The sequence below is a fragment of the Sapajus apella genome, unplaced genomic scaffold (assembly GCF_009761245.1).
Source record: "Sapajus apella isolate SASKATOON/1434 unplaced genomic scaffold, GSC_monkey_1.0 scaffold112, whole genome shotgun sequence".
NCBI classification, from domain to species: domain Eukaryota; kingdom Metazoa; phylum Chordata; class Mammalia; order Primates; family Cebidae; genus Sapajus; species Sapajus apella.
The window spans coordinates 5,529,349-5,541,145 of NW_022437052.1; the positions used below are offsets into that span (position 1 = coordinate 5,529,349).

At 41.5% G+C, this 11,797-nt stretch overlaps 1 long non-coding RNA gene across 2 annotated transcripts in view; it reads right to left on the reverse strand.

The window, feature by feature from the left end:
- Positions 1-3,383: 3,383 nt before the first annotated feature.
- LOC116537640 overlaps positions 3,384-11,797 on the reverse strand; it is a 12,151-nt gene continuing 3,737 nt past the window's right edge. For both annotated transcript variants that reach the window (XR_004263230.1, XR_004263229.1), the window contains exons 2-4: positions 4,913-4,946; positions 4,581-4,759; positions 3,384-4,289 (exon numbers count right to left, since the gene is read on the reverse strand). This is a non-coding gene — a long non-coding RNA (uncharacterized LOC116537640). The remainder of the gene's footprint in view (positions 4,290-4,580; positions 4,760-4,912; positions 4,947-11,797) is intronic.

Below are 11,797 nucleotides of genomic sequence, written 5' to 3' on the forward strand. Positions count from 1 at the left end.
TGCAAGATATGGATACTATTTTCTTTAGCAAAAGTAGCAGAAAATTGTAAAAGAAAATGTAAGTTGCATGCCAGTCAGGTGTGGGCAGTGTTCATGTTTCAACAGCTAACACTGGCATGACTGACTCAAAGTTGGATCCCGATAAATTAAAAAGGGGAAGATAAAAATACATAAAATAGGCTAGGCGCAGTGGCTCATGCCTGTAATTCCAGCACTTTGGAAGGCTGAGGAAGGTATATTACAAGGTCAGGATTTCAAGGCCAGCCTGGCCCATATGGAGACTGAGGCAGGAGAATTGCTTGAACCCAGGAGGCAGGGGTTGAAGTGAGCCGAGATCATGGCACCGCACTCCACCCGAGGTGACAAGAGTGAAAACTCCATCTCAAAAAAAAAAAAAAATCCTCTGGGAAGTCCTTCTATGTAAAGATCTTCAACATGAGACTGGAAAAAAGGGGTATAGGATCATCACCAGACCTTTGGCTTTTACAGTTTGAGCTATAAGGACAAAAAGAAAAAGGGAGATCCTTTAAACATAATTTGTAGAAAAGAATAATTATTGAATCTGTATTGCTCTTTAACTTTTTATTTTTCAGATGGAGTCTTGCTCTGCCACCAGGCTGGAGTGCAGCAGTACAATCTCAGCTCATTGCCACCTCCATGTCCCAGGTTCAAGTCATTCTCCTGCCTAAGCCTCCTGAGTAGCTGGGACTACATGCACCCGCCACCATGCCCAGCTAATTTTTAGACTTTTAGTAAAGAAAGAATTTCACCATGTTTGCCAAGATGGTCTCGATCTCCTCACCCCCGTGATCTATCTGCCTTGGCCTCCCAAAGTGCTGGGATTACAGGCATGAGCCACCAAGCAAGGTATTGCTTTTTAACTTTTATAATTTCATCTTTACTTCTGTTATTGTAATTCAGTCCAAAGAAAAATCATGTGAGGAATATAAAAAGAACACCAAAAATGCTAATATTCTGTTTATCAGTTTGCAGTGAAATATCCCATTACAGCCAGACAGGATGACTTACCCCTGTAATGCTAGCACTTGGGAGGCCAAGGCAGGTGAATCATCTGAGGTCAGGAATTGGAGACCAGGCTGGCCAATATGGCAAAACTGCATCTCTATGAAAAATACAAAAATTAGCCAGTTGTGGTAGTGGGTGCTTGTAATCTTAGCTACTTGAGAAGCTGAGATAAAAGAATCACCTAAAACCAGCAGGCAGACGTTGCAGTGAGCTGAGATCACCCCATTGCACTCTAGCATGAGTAACAAGAGCAAAGCTCCAGCTCAAAAAGAAAAGAAAAGAAAAGATAGGTAGATCCCATTACTTTAAGGCAATGTAGATACAGCCAGACATTCTACAGAAATCTGAACCACATTATAAAGTGAGAAAAATATACCAGCTAATATTATTTAATACACATAGTACTAAATGGAAGAGGTAATATTTTCAAAACATAAACATTAGTGTAACCTTATTGGGCTTATAAAAATATGTATTTTTTAATAACAGAAACAGAAGATTCCCTGAACTGCAACTTTTAAGCTAGCATTTATTTACTGGAGATTCAACTAATAGAACAGCTATAAAAAGTCAAGAGCTGAGCTGGGCATGGTGGCTCACACCTGTAATCCCAGCATCTTGGGAGGCTGAGGCAGGCAAATCACCTGAGGTAGACAGTTCCAGACTAGCCTGACCAACATGAAAAAATCCCATCTCTAATATAATACAAAATTAACCATGGCACATGCCTGTAATCCCAGCTACTCCAGAGGCTGAGGCAGAAGAATAGCTTGAACCCAGGAGGCAGAGGTTGCAGTGAGTTGAGACTGAGCTATTGCCCTACAGCCTGGGCAACAAGAGCAAAACTCTATCTCAAAAAAAAAAAAAAGTCAAGTGCTAGCCAGGTGGGGGTGGCTCACACCCGTAACCCCAGCACTGTGGGAGGCCAGGATGGGTGGATCACCTGAGGTCAGGAGTCTGAGACTAGCCTGGTCAACATGGTAAAACCCTATCTCTACTAAAAATAAAAAAATTAGCCAGGCATGGTGGCACTCGCCTGTAGTCCTAGCTACTAGGGAGGCTGAGGGAAGAGGATAAATTCAACCTGAAAAGTGGAGGTTTCAGTCAGCTGAGATCGCACCACTGCACTCCAGCCTGGGTGAAAGAGCAAGACTGTTTCAAAGAAAAAAAAAGAAAAGTCAAGAGAAAAGGGAGTATTAAAATCAAACATAATCAACAGTCTCCCATCAAAACAGCTCCATTTTTTCGCTATCATTATGTGTTAAGGTCGATTTGCTAAACATTGATATTTGCACTAACATTTCAAGTGCACCATATAACACATTAGTTCTTAGATTTAATATCCTTTGCTGTACACTAAGCTTGAATATCATACTTTTATACTATAACAAAAGTATCTTTCCCTAAGGCAACTACCATTAATATTGCTTTAAAATTATAAAATGTGGATTGTTTTTATAATTTCAGTTTTTATAATTTCACAACAGCTGAACATTATTGTCTTTAAACAAAATAATCTAATAAACCACCATCACAACAAAACCCCCACAAAATAATCTTTCACCTTATAAAAGCACTGATATTTGTAAAAATTGTCATAGTCAATTTATAAAACAGTCAATCCATAAAACCTTAATAGCAAATGACTTTTACTCAGAATAGCACTAAATTAACAATATCATAAAAACATAGGCCAGGTATAGTGACTCACACCTGATATTCCAGCACTTTGGAAGACCAATTTCTCATGAGTGGATCCCTTGAGGTCAGGAGTTTAAGACCATTCTGGCCAACATGTTGAAACCCTGTCTCTACTAAAAATTAGATGAGCATGGTGGTGCATGCCTATAATCCCTGCTACTTGGGAGGCTGAGGCAGAAGAATTGCTTGAAACCATGAGGCAGAGGTTGCAGCAAGCCAACATCTCATGCCACTGCACTCCAGTCGGTGCAACAGAGCAAGATTCTGTCTCAAAAAATAAATAAATAAGTAAATAAAAACATTAGGAGAAAACATTTATCATGTATTTATATGCCCAGTATTATGTGAAGTACTATAATATCTTATCAAATCTTCCAGATAGATCTTCAGTTCTCATGACCACAAAAGAACATACTAAGGCTCAGACAGGATAAGAGACGTGGCCAAGCTGACCTCGTGATCTGCCCACCGTGGGCTCCCAAAGTGCTGGGATTACAGGCATGAGCCACCATGCCTGGCCAAATACCGAATTTAACAAAGCAGATAAAGAGAAACAATTCATATATATATGTATATATACACACACATATATATATATATACACACACACACACATATATATATATATATATATATAAAATCCCTAAGATCCAGGGCTTTATAATAAATATGTAAACAAATCCCCAATATCCATGCTGAAAGTTTGAAAGAAATGCTAACTGATAATTTAAGAGATACAACTTTTCCTTAGCTTTGTAGTAATCTAGAAACAAAGAATGTTTCTAATATTTAGGCACACACTACAAGATGAACAGTGACTCCACTGTGTGAACATTCATGAACAAAGTATTACAGGACTTTTCCAGTTCAGACATACCATATTTTCTTTCAGATAATTCTTCAATGTTTACACAGATCAGCAATACGATCATTCCATTTCTCTGAAAATTGAGCAAAGCTTGATTCTCAATACAACCCTATGTCAGAGCAACACTAACATATAATGACTTATTTCCTATATTTTACATCTCAACAGTTCATATCATTTTACTGCTTTTGAAAAAAAAAATTCCCTTTTTTGGTGGTTCTTATAATTAGTTTAATTGGAGACTAGAAGAAAGTTTTAAAGTTTAGTACCTCTTTTTATCCTTTTAATTTCTGAAAAGCAGGAGGGCAGAAAAGATCCATCAAATTAAATATGGTAACAGGGAGGCCACAATGAGAAGGTCTCCAGGGTTCTTTTAGCAAACTTCCTAAAACATGTCTCAGCTGTGTGGAAATAAGACTTCACAGCAGCCAGTGAGGTAATGAAGGCCTGTAATCCTAGCACTTTGGGAGCAGAGGTAGGTGGATCGCTTTGAGCTCAGAGAAACATAGAAGAAACTTCCGTCCCCTTTTCCACCTTCCACTACCCCCTCCTTGCCCCTATCTCCTCCAAAAATACAAAACTTAGCCAGGTATGGTGGCAGGCACCTGTAGTCCCAACTACTCTGGAGGTTGAGGTAGAAGAATCACTTGAACCCAGGAGGCAAACATTGCAGGGAACCAAGACTGCAGCCAGCCTGTATGAAAGAGCACAAGTCCATCTCAAAAAAGAAAAAAAAAAAACAAGTTTAAGAGGAGACCCAAAGCAAAAAATTCCAATCCTTTTTCTCCCAATCACTGAAACACCAGGAAGGTGAAATAGTTTTGCAGCATACCTCTAGTAGGCGGATAGTGACCCACTAAGTTGCTCATAACCTAATCCCAGGAAGCAGTGAACATGACCTCACATGGTAAAAGTTTTGCAGATATAAGTTTAGAATTTTTGGCTGGAAAGATTATTCTGTCTTGTCACAGTGGGGTTGATGTACTCATCTGGATCCTTATAAGAGCAGAGCAGGTGATGGAGAGCTGTGGGAAGTGTAGTGATGGAAGCAGAAACCTTGAGTCATTCAAGAAGGACAGCACAAGCTGAGGAGTGCAGGCTGCCTCCAGGGCCAGGAAACACACTCTCCTACAGAGACTTGGAAGGGACCCACCCTGCTCCCACCTTGAGTCAATGGGACTGGCTTTAGAATTCTGGCCTTCAGAACTGTAAGGGAATACATCTCTGTGTGTGTGTGTGTGTGTGTGTGTGTGTGTGTGTGCGCGTGTGTGTGTGTTTGAGACAGAGTTTCACTCTTTTTGCCCACCCTGCTCCCACCTTGAGTCAGTGGGACTGACTTTAGAATTCTGGCCTTCAGAACTGTAAGGGAATACATCTGTGTGTGTGTGTGCGTGCGTGTGTGTGTGTGTGTGTGTGTGTGTGTGTTTGAGACAGAGTTTCACTTTTTTTTTCCCATTTATTTATTTTTTTGCATTTTAGGTTTTGGGGTACATGTGAAGAACATGCAAGATTGTTGCATAGGTACACACGTGGCAGTGTGATTTGCTGCCTTCCTCCCCATCACCTACCTCTGGCATCTCTCCCCTTGCTCTCTCTCCCCAGATCCCCACCCCCACCGTCCCTCCCCTATTTCCCCCCAACTGACCCCAATGTGTAGTGCTCCCCTCCCTGTGTCCATGTGCTCTCATTGTTCAACACCCGCATATGAGTGAGAACATGTGGTGTTTGATCTTCTGCTCTTCTGTGACTTTGCTGAGAATGATGGTTTCCAGGTTCATCCATGTTCCTACTAAGAACACAAACTCATCATTTTTGATGGCTGCATAATATTCCATGGTGTATATGTGCCACATTTTCCCTGTCCAGTCTATCATCGATGGGCATTTGGGTTGGCTCCAGGTCTTTGCTATTGTAAACAGTGCTGCAATGAACATTCGTGTGCATGTGGCCTTATAGTAGAACGATTTATAATCCTTTGGATATATACCCAGTAATGGGATTGTTGGGTCATATGGAAGTTCTATTTCTAGTTCCTTGAGGAATCATGACACTGTCTTCCACAATGATTGAACTAATTTACACTCCCACCAACAGTGTAAAAGTGTTCCTATTTCTCCACATCCTCTCCAGCATCTGTTGTCTCCAGATTTTTTAATGATTGCCATTCTAACTGGCGTGAGATGGTATCTCGATGTGGTTTTGATTTGCATTTCTCTGATGACCAGTGATGATGAGCATTTTTTCATATGGTTGTTGGCCTCATGTATATCTTCTTTTGTAAAGTATCTGTTCATATCCTTTGCCCACTTTTGAATGGGCTTGTTAGTTTTTTTCTTGTAAATCTGTTTTAGTTCTTTGTAAATTCTGGATATCAGCCCTGTGTCAGATGGGTAAACAGCAAAATATTTTTCCCATTCTGTTGGTTGCTGATTCACTCTAATGGCTGTTTCTTTTGCTGTACAGAAGCTGTGGAGTTTGATTAGGTCCCATGTGTCTATTTTGGCTTTTGTTGTCAATGCTTTTAGTGTTTTGGTCATGAAGTCCTTGCCTACACCTATGTCCTGAATGGTTTTGCCTAGATTTTCTCCTAGGGTTTTTATGGTGTTAGGTATTATGTTTAAGTTTTTAATCCATCTCGAGTTAATTTTAGTGTAAGGTGTCAGGAAGGAATCCAGTTTCTGCTTTCTGCACATGGCTCGCTGTTTTCCCAACACCATTTATTAAACAGGGAATCCTTTCCCCATTGCTTGTTTCTGTCTGGTTTGTCAAAGATCAGATGGTTGTAGATATGTTATGTTGCCTCCGAGACCTCGGTTCTGTTCCATTGGTCTATATCTCTGTTTTGGTACCAGTACCATGCTGTTTTGATTACTGTAGCCTTGTAGTATAGTTTGAAGTCCGGTAGTGTGAGGCCTCCCGCTTTGTTCTTTTTGCTTAGAATTGACTTGGCTATGTGGGCTCTCTTTTGGTTCCATATGAAGTTTAAGGTGGTTTTTTCCAGTTCTGCAAAGAAGGTCATTGGTAGCTTGATGGGGATAGCATTGAATCTGTAAATTACTTTGGGCAGTATGGCCATTTTCACGATATTGATTCTTCCTCACCATGAACATGGAATGTTTCTCCACCTGTTTGCGTCCTCTCTGATTTCATTGAGCAGTGGCTTGTAGTTCTCCTTGAAGAGGTCCTTTATGTTCCTTGTTAGTTGTATTCTTAGGTATTTTATTCTCTTTGTGGCAATTGTGAATGAAAGTTTGTTCTTGATTTGGCTCTATTTAAGCCTGTTATTGGTGTATAGGAATGCATGTGATTTTTGCATATTGATTTTGTATCCTGAGACTTTGCTGAAGTTGCTTATCAGTTTCAGGAGATTTGGGGCTGAGATGATGGGGTCTTCTAGATATACAATCATGTCGTCTGCAAATAGAGACAATTTGACTTCCTCCTTTCCTATTTGAATGCCCTTTATTTCTTTTTCTTGCCTGATTGCTCTGGCTAGAACTTCTAGTACTATATTGAATAGGAGTGGTGAGAGAGGGCATCCTTGCTAGTGCCAGATTACAAGGGGAATGCTTCCAGTTTTTGTCCATTCAGTATGATATTGGCTGTTGGTTTGTCATAAATAGCTTTTACTATTTTGAGACATGTTCCATCAATACCTAGCTTGTAGAGGGTTTTTAGCATAAAGAGCTGTTGAATTTTGTCAAAGGCCTTCTCTGCATCAATTGAGATAATCATGTGGTTTTTGCCTTTGGTTCTGTTTATGTGGTGAATTACGTTTATAGACTTGCGTATGTTGAACCAGCCTTGCATCCCCGGGATGAAGCCTACTTGTTCATGGTGGATAAGCTTTTTGATGTGCTGTTGCAATGGGCTTGTCAGTATTTTATTGAAAATTTTTGCATCTATGTTCATCATGGATATCGACCTGAAGTTTTTTGTCTTGTTGAGTCTCTGCCGGGTTTTGGAATCAGGATGATGTTGGTGTCATAAAATGATTTGGGAAGAATTCCCTCTTTTTGTATTGTTTGGAATAGTTTCAGAAGGAATGGTATCAGCTCCTCTTTGTATGTCTGGTAGAATTCGGCTGTGAACCCGTCTGGCCCTGGGCTTTTTTTGGGTGGTAAGCTCTTAATTGCTGCCTCAACTTCAGACCTTGTTCAGGGTTTCAGCTTCTTCCTGGTTTAGGCTTGGCAGGAGGCAAGTGTCCAGGAATTTATCCATTTCTTCCAGGTTTACTAGTTTATGTGCATAGTGTTGTTTGTAATAATCTCTGATGATGGTTTGAATTTCTGTGGAATCTGTGGTGATATCCCCTTTATCTTTTTTATGGCATCAATTTGGTTATTCTCTTTTCCTTTTTATTAATCTGGCTAGTTGTCTGTCTATTTTGTTGATCTTTTCAAAAAACCAGCTCCTGGATTCATTGATTTTTTGAAGGGTCTTTTGTGTCTCTATCTCTTTCAGTTCTGCTCTGATCTTAGCTATTTCTTGTCTTCTGCTAGACTTTGAGTTTTTTTGATCTTGCTCCTCTAGCTCTTTCAGTTTTGACGATAGGGTGTCAATTTTTGATCTCTCCTTGCTTCTCATGTGGGCACTTATTGCTATATATTTTCCTCTAGAGACTGCTTTAAATGTGTCCCAAAGATTCTGGTATCTTGTGTCTTCATTCTCGTTGTTTTCGAAGAACATCTTTATTTCTGCCTTCATTTCATTATTTATCTGGTCAACATTCAAGAGTAAGTTGTTTGGTTTTCATGAAGCTGTGTGGTTCTGGTTAGTTTTTGAATTCTGAGTTCTAACTTGATTGCACTGTGGTCTGAGAGACTGTTTGTTATGATTTCCGTTCTATTGCATTTGCTGAGGAGTGATTTACTCCCAATTATGTGGTCAGTTTTAGAGTAGGTGTGATGTGGTGCTGAGAAGAATGTATATTCTGTGGATTTGGAGTGGAGAGTTCTGTAAATGTCTATTAGGTTTGCTTGTTCCAGGTCTGAGTTCAAGTCCTGGATATCCTTGTTAATTTTCTGTTAGGTTGATCTAATATTGACAAAGGGGTGTTAATGTCTCCCAGTATAATTGTGTGGGAGTCTAAGTCTCTTTGTAAGTCATTAAGAACTTGCCTTATGTATCTGGGTGCTCCTGTATTGGGTGCGTATATATTTAGGATCGTTAGCTCTTCTTGTTGCATTGATCCTTTTACCATTATGTAATATCCTTCTTTGTCTCTTTTGATCTTTGTTGCTTTAAAGTCTAATTTATCAGAGATGAGAATTGCAACTCCTGCTTTTTTTTTGCTCTCAATTTGCTTGGTAAATCTTCCTCCATCCCTTTATTTTGAGCCTTTGTGTATCCTTGCATGTGAGATGGTTTTCCTGGATACAGCACACCGATGGGTTTTGTCATTTTATCCAATTTGCCAGTCTGTGTCTTTTGATTGGGGCATTTAGTCCATTTATATTTAGGGTTAATATTGTTATGTGTGAATTTGATACTGCCATTTTGGTGCTAGCTGGCTGTTTTGCCCATTAGTTGATGCAGATTCTTCGTTGTGTTGATTCTCTTTACCTTTTGGCATGTTTTTCGAGTGGCTGGTACTCGTTGTTCCTTTATATGTGTAGATCCTCTTTCAGGAGCTCTTGTGAAGCTGGCCTGGTGGTGATGAAATCTCTGAGTACTTGCATGTTCACAAAGGATTTTATTTTTCCTTCACTTATGAAGCTTAGTTTGGCTGGATAGGAGATTCTGGGTTGAAAGTTCTTTTCCTTAAGGTTGTTGAATATTGGCCCCCACTCTCTTCTGGCTTGTAAGGTTTCTGCTGAGAGATCTGCTGTGAGTTTGATGGGCTTCCCTTTGTGGGTAACCCGATCTTTCTCTTTGGCTGCCCTTAGCATTTTCTCTTTCATTTCAACCCTGGTGAATCTGACGAGCAGGTGCCTTGGGGTTGCTCTTCTTGATGAATATCTTTGTGGTGTTCTCTGTATTTCCTGGACTTGAATATTGGCCTGCCTTGCTAGGTTGGGGAAGTTTTCCTGGATAATATCCTGAAGAGTATTTTCCAGCTTGGATTCGTTCTCTTCGTCACATTCAGGTACACTTATCAAACGTAGATTAGGTCTTTTCACATAGTCTCACATTTCTTGGAGACTTTGTTCATCCCTTTTTGCCCTTTTTTCTGTATTCTTGTCTTCCCATTTTATTTCATTGAGTTGATCTTCGACCTCTGATATACTTTCTTCTACTTGGTCAATTCGGCTGTTGATACTTGTGCACGCTTCAGGAAGTTCTTGTGTTGTGTTTTTCAGCTCCATCAATTCACTTATATTCCTTTCTATTTTGTCCATTCTTGTTAGCATTTCGTCAAATCTTTTTTCAAGGTTCTTAGTTTCTTTGCATTGGGTTAGAACATGTTCTTTTAGTTCACAGAAGTTTCTTACTACCCACCTTCTGAAGTCTGATTCCATCATTTCATCACACTCATTCTCCATCCAACCTTGTTCCCTTGCTGGTGAGGAGTTGTGATCCCTTGTAGGAGGAGAGGTGTCTGGTTTTGGGTGTTTTCATCCTTTTTGCGCTGGTTTCTTCCCATCTTTATGGATTTATCCACCTGTCTTCTTTGTAGTTGCTGGCTTTCAGTTTGGATCTCTGAGCGGACGTTGTTTTTGTTGGTGATGAGGTTATTTCTGTTTCTTCGTTTTCCTTCTGACAGTATGGCCCCTCTGCTGTAGGTCTGCTGAGGTCCACTCCAGGCCCTGCTTGCCTGGGGATCACCTGCAGCAGCTGCAGAACAGTAAGGGTTGTTACCAGTTTTCTTCTTCTGCTATCTTTGTCCCAGAAGGATACCCGCCAGGTGTCAGTCTGATCTCTCCTTTATGAGGTGGCTCTTTGGATATACAGGGGTCAGGGAGCTGCATGAGGAGACGGTCTCTTCTTTATAGGAGCTGAAATGCTGAGCTGTGAGCTCTGTTGTTCATTCAGAGCTGCTAGGCAGGTACAGTTAGGTCTGCTGCAGCAGAACTCATAAACAGCTTTTTATTCCCAGGTGCTCTGTCCCAGGGATTTAGGGTCTTATTTATGAGTTTCTGTTATGCTGCTGCCTTCTTTTTTTTTTTTTTCCATCAGAGCTGCCCTGCCCAGCAAGGAGGCAGACTAGTCACTGTCTGCCTCTAGAGGCTTTGCTGAGCGGCTGTGGGCTCCGCCCAGCTGCCGAGGTAACCTCCCTGCAGTCCTGTTTATATGGGTGTAGTTAGAACTGCCTCGGCAAGTGTGGCCCACCTCTTTTAAGGCGGAGTGTCTCTGTAGTGGCTGGTTGCCTTGGCAACAGCAGGCTGCCTCAGCAATGGCAGGTTGCCTTGGCAACATCAGGCTGCCTGAGCATTGGCTGACTACTTCTCTAGTAGTGGGCTGCCTCGGTAATGGCGGACGCCCCTCCGCCACAGAGCTGGACCATCCGGAGTTCAGCTGCGCTTCCTGTGAAACTCTCAATCCAGAGAATTTCTGATTGCTGCTCTTTTGTGGGGGGTGGGACCAGCTGAGCCTGATCACCTGGCTCCCTGCCTCAGAGCCTTTTTTTTTTTTTTTTAAGTTGGTGTTCCAGTTGCCGGTTGAGTCACCAGGGTCTGTTTGTTTTCCCGTGTCGCGACTCACTGCGCTAGCTTAAACAGCGGCACTGAGATTTGTGGCACTTTTTTTTTTTTTTTTTTTTTGCCCTGGAATCTACTGTCCTGGTTCTCTGCTCAGTCCCCTTTTTAAACAGAGGAATGTGTGACTTCCCATGGCTCCAATCACCAGCCAAAAGGGCACCGGGACTGGTGTATTTTGTACAGAGAAGCGCTGCTCCAGGGCGCTGACAAAGCAGCCACGCAGGGCAAAGCAGGGGCGCCAGCCAGCACAGTCGTGCTGGCCGAAACAGCTGCGCTGGTGACCTGTGGAGCTCCTCCGCCTGGGAATTTCCTAGTCTGTGGGCAATAAAAATGCAGTGTCCATTCACCCTCTGCGCTTTCACTGGGAGCTGCAATCCTGAGCTTTTCCTAAACAGCCATCTTGGATTGATCCCGAAACCCAGAGTTTCACTCTTTTTGCCCACCCTGCTCCCACCTTGAGTCAGTCGGACTGACTTTAGAATTCTGGCCTTCAGAACTGTAAGAGAATACATCTGTGTGTGTGTGTGTGTGTGTGTGTGTGTGTGTGTGTGTGTGTGTGTGT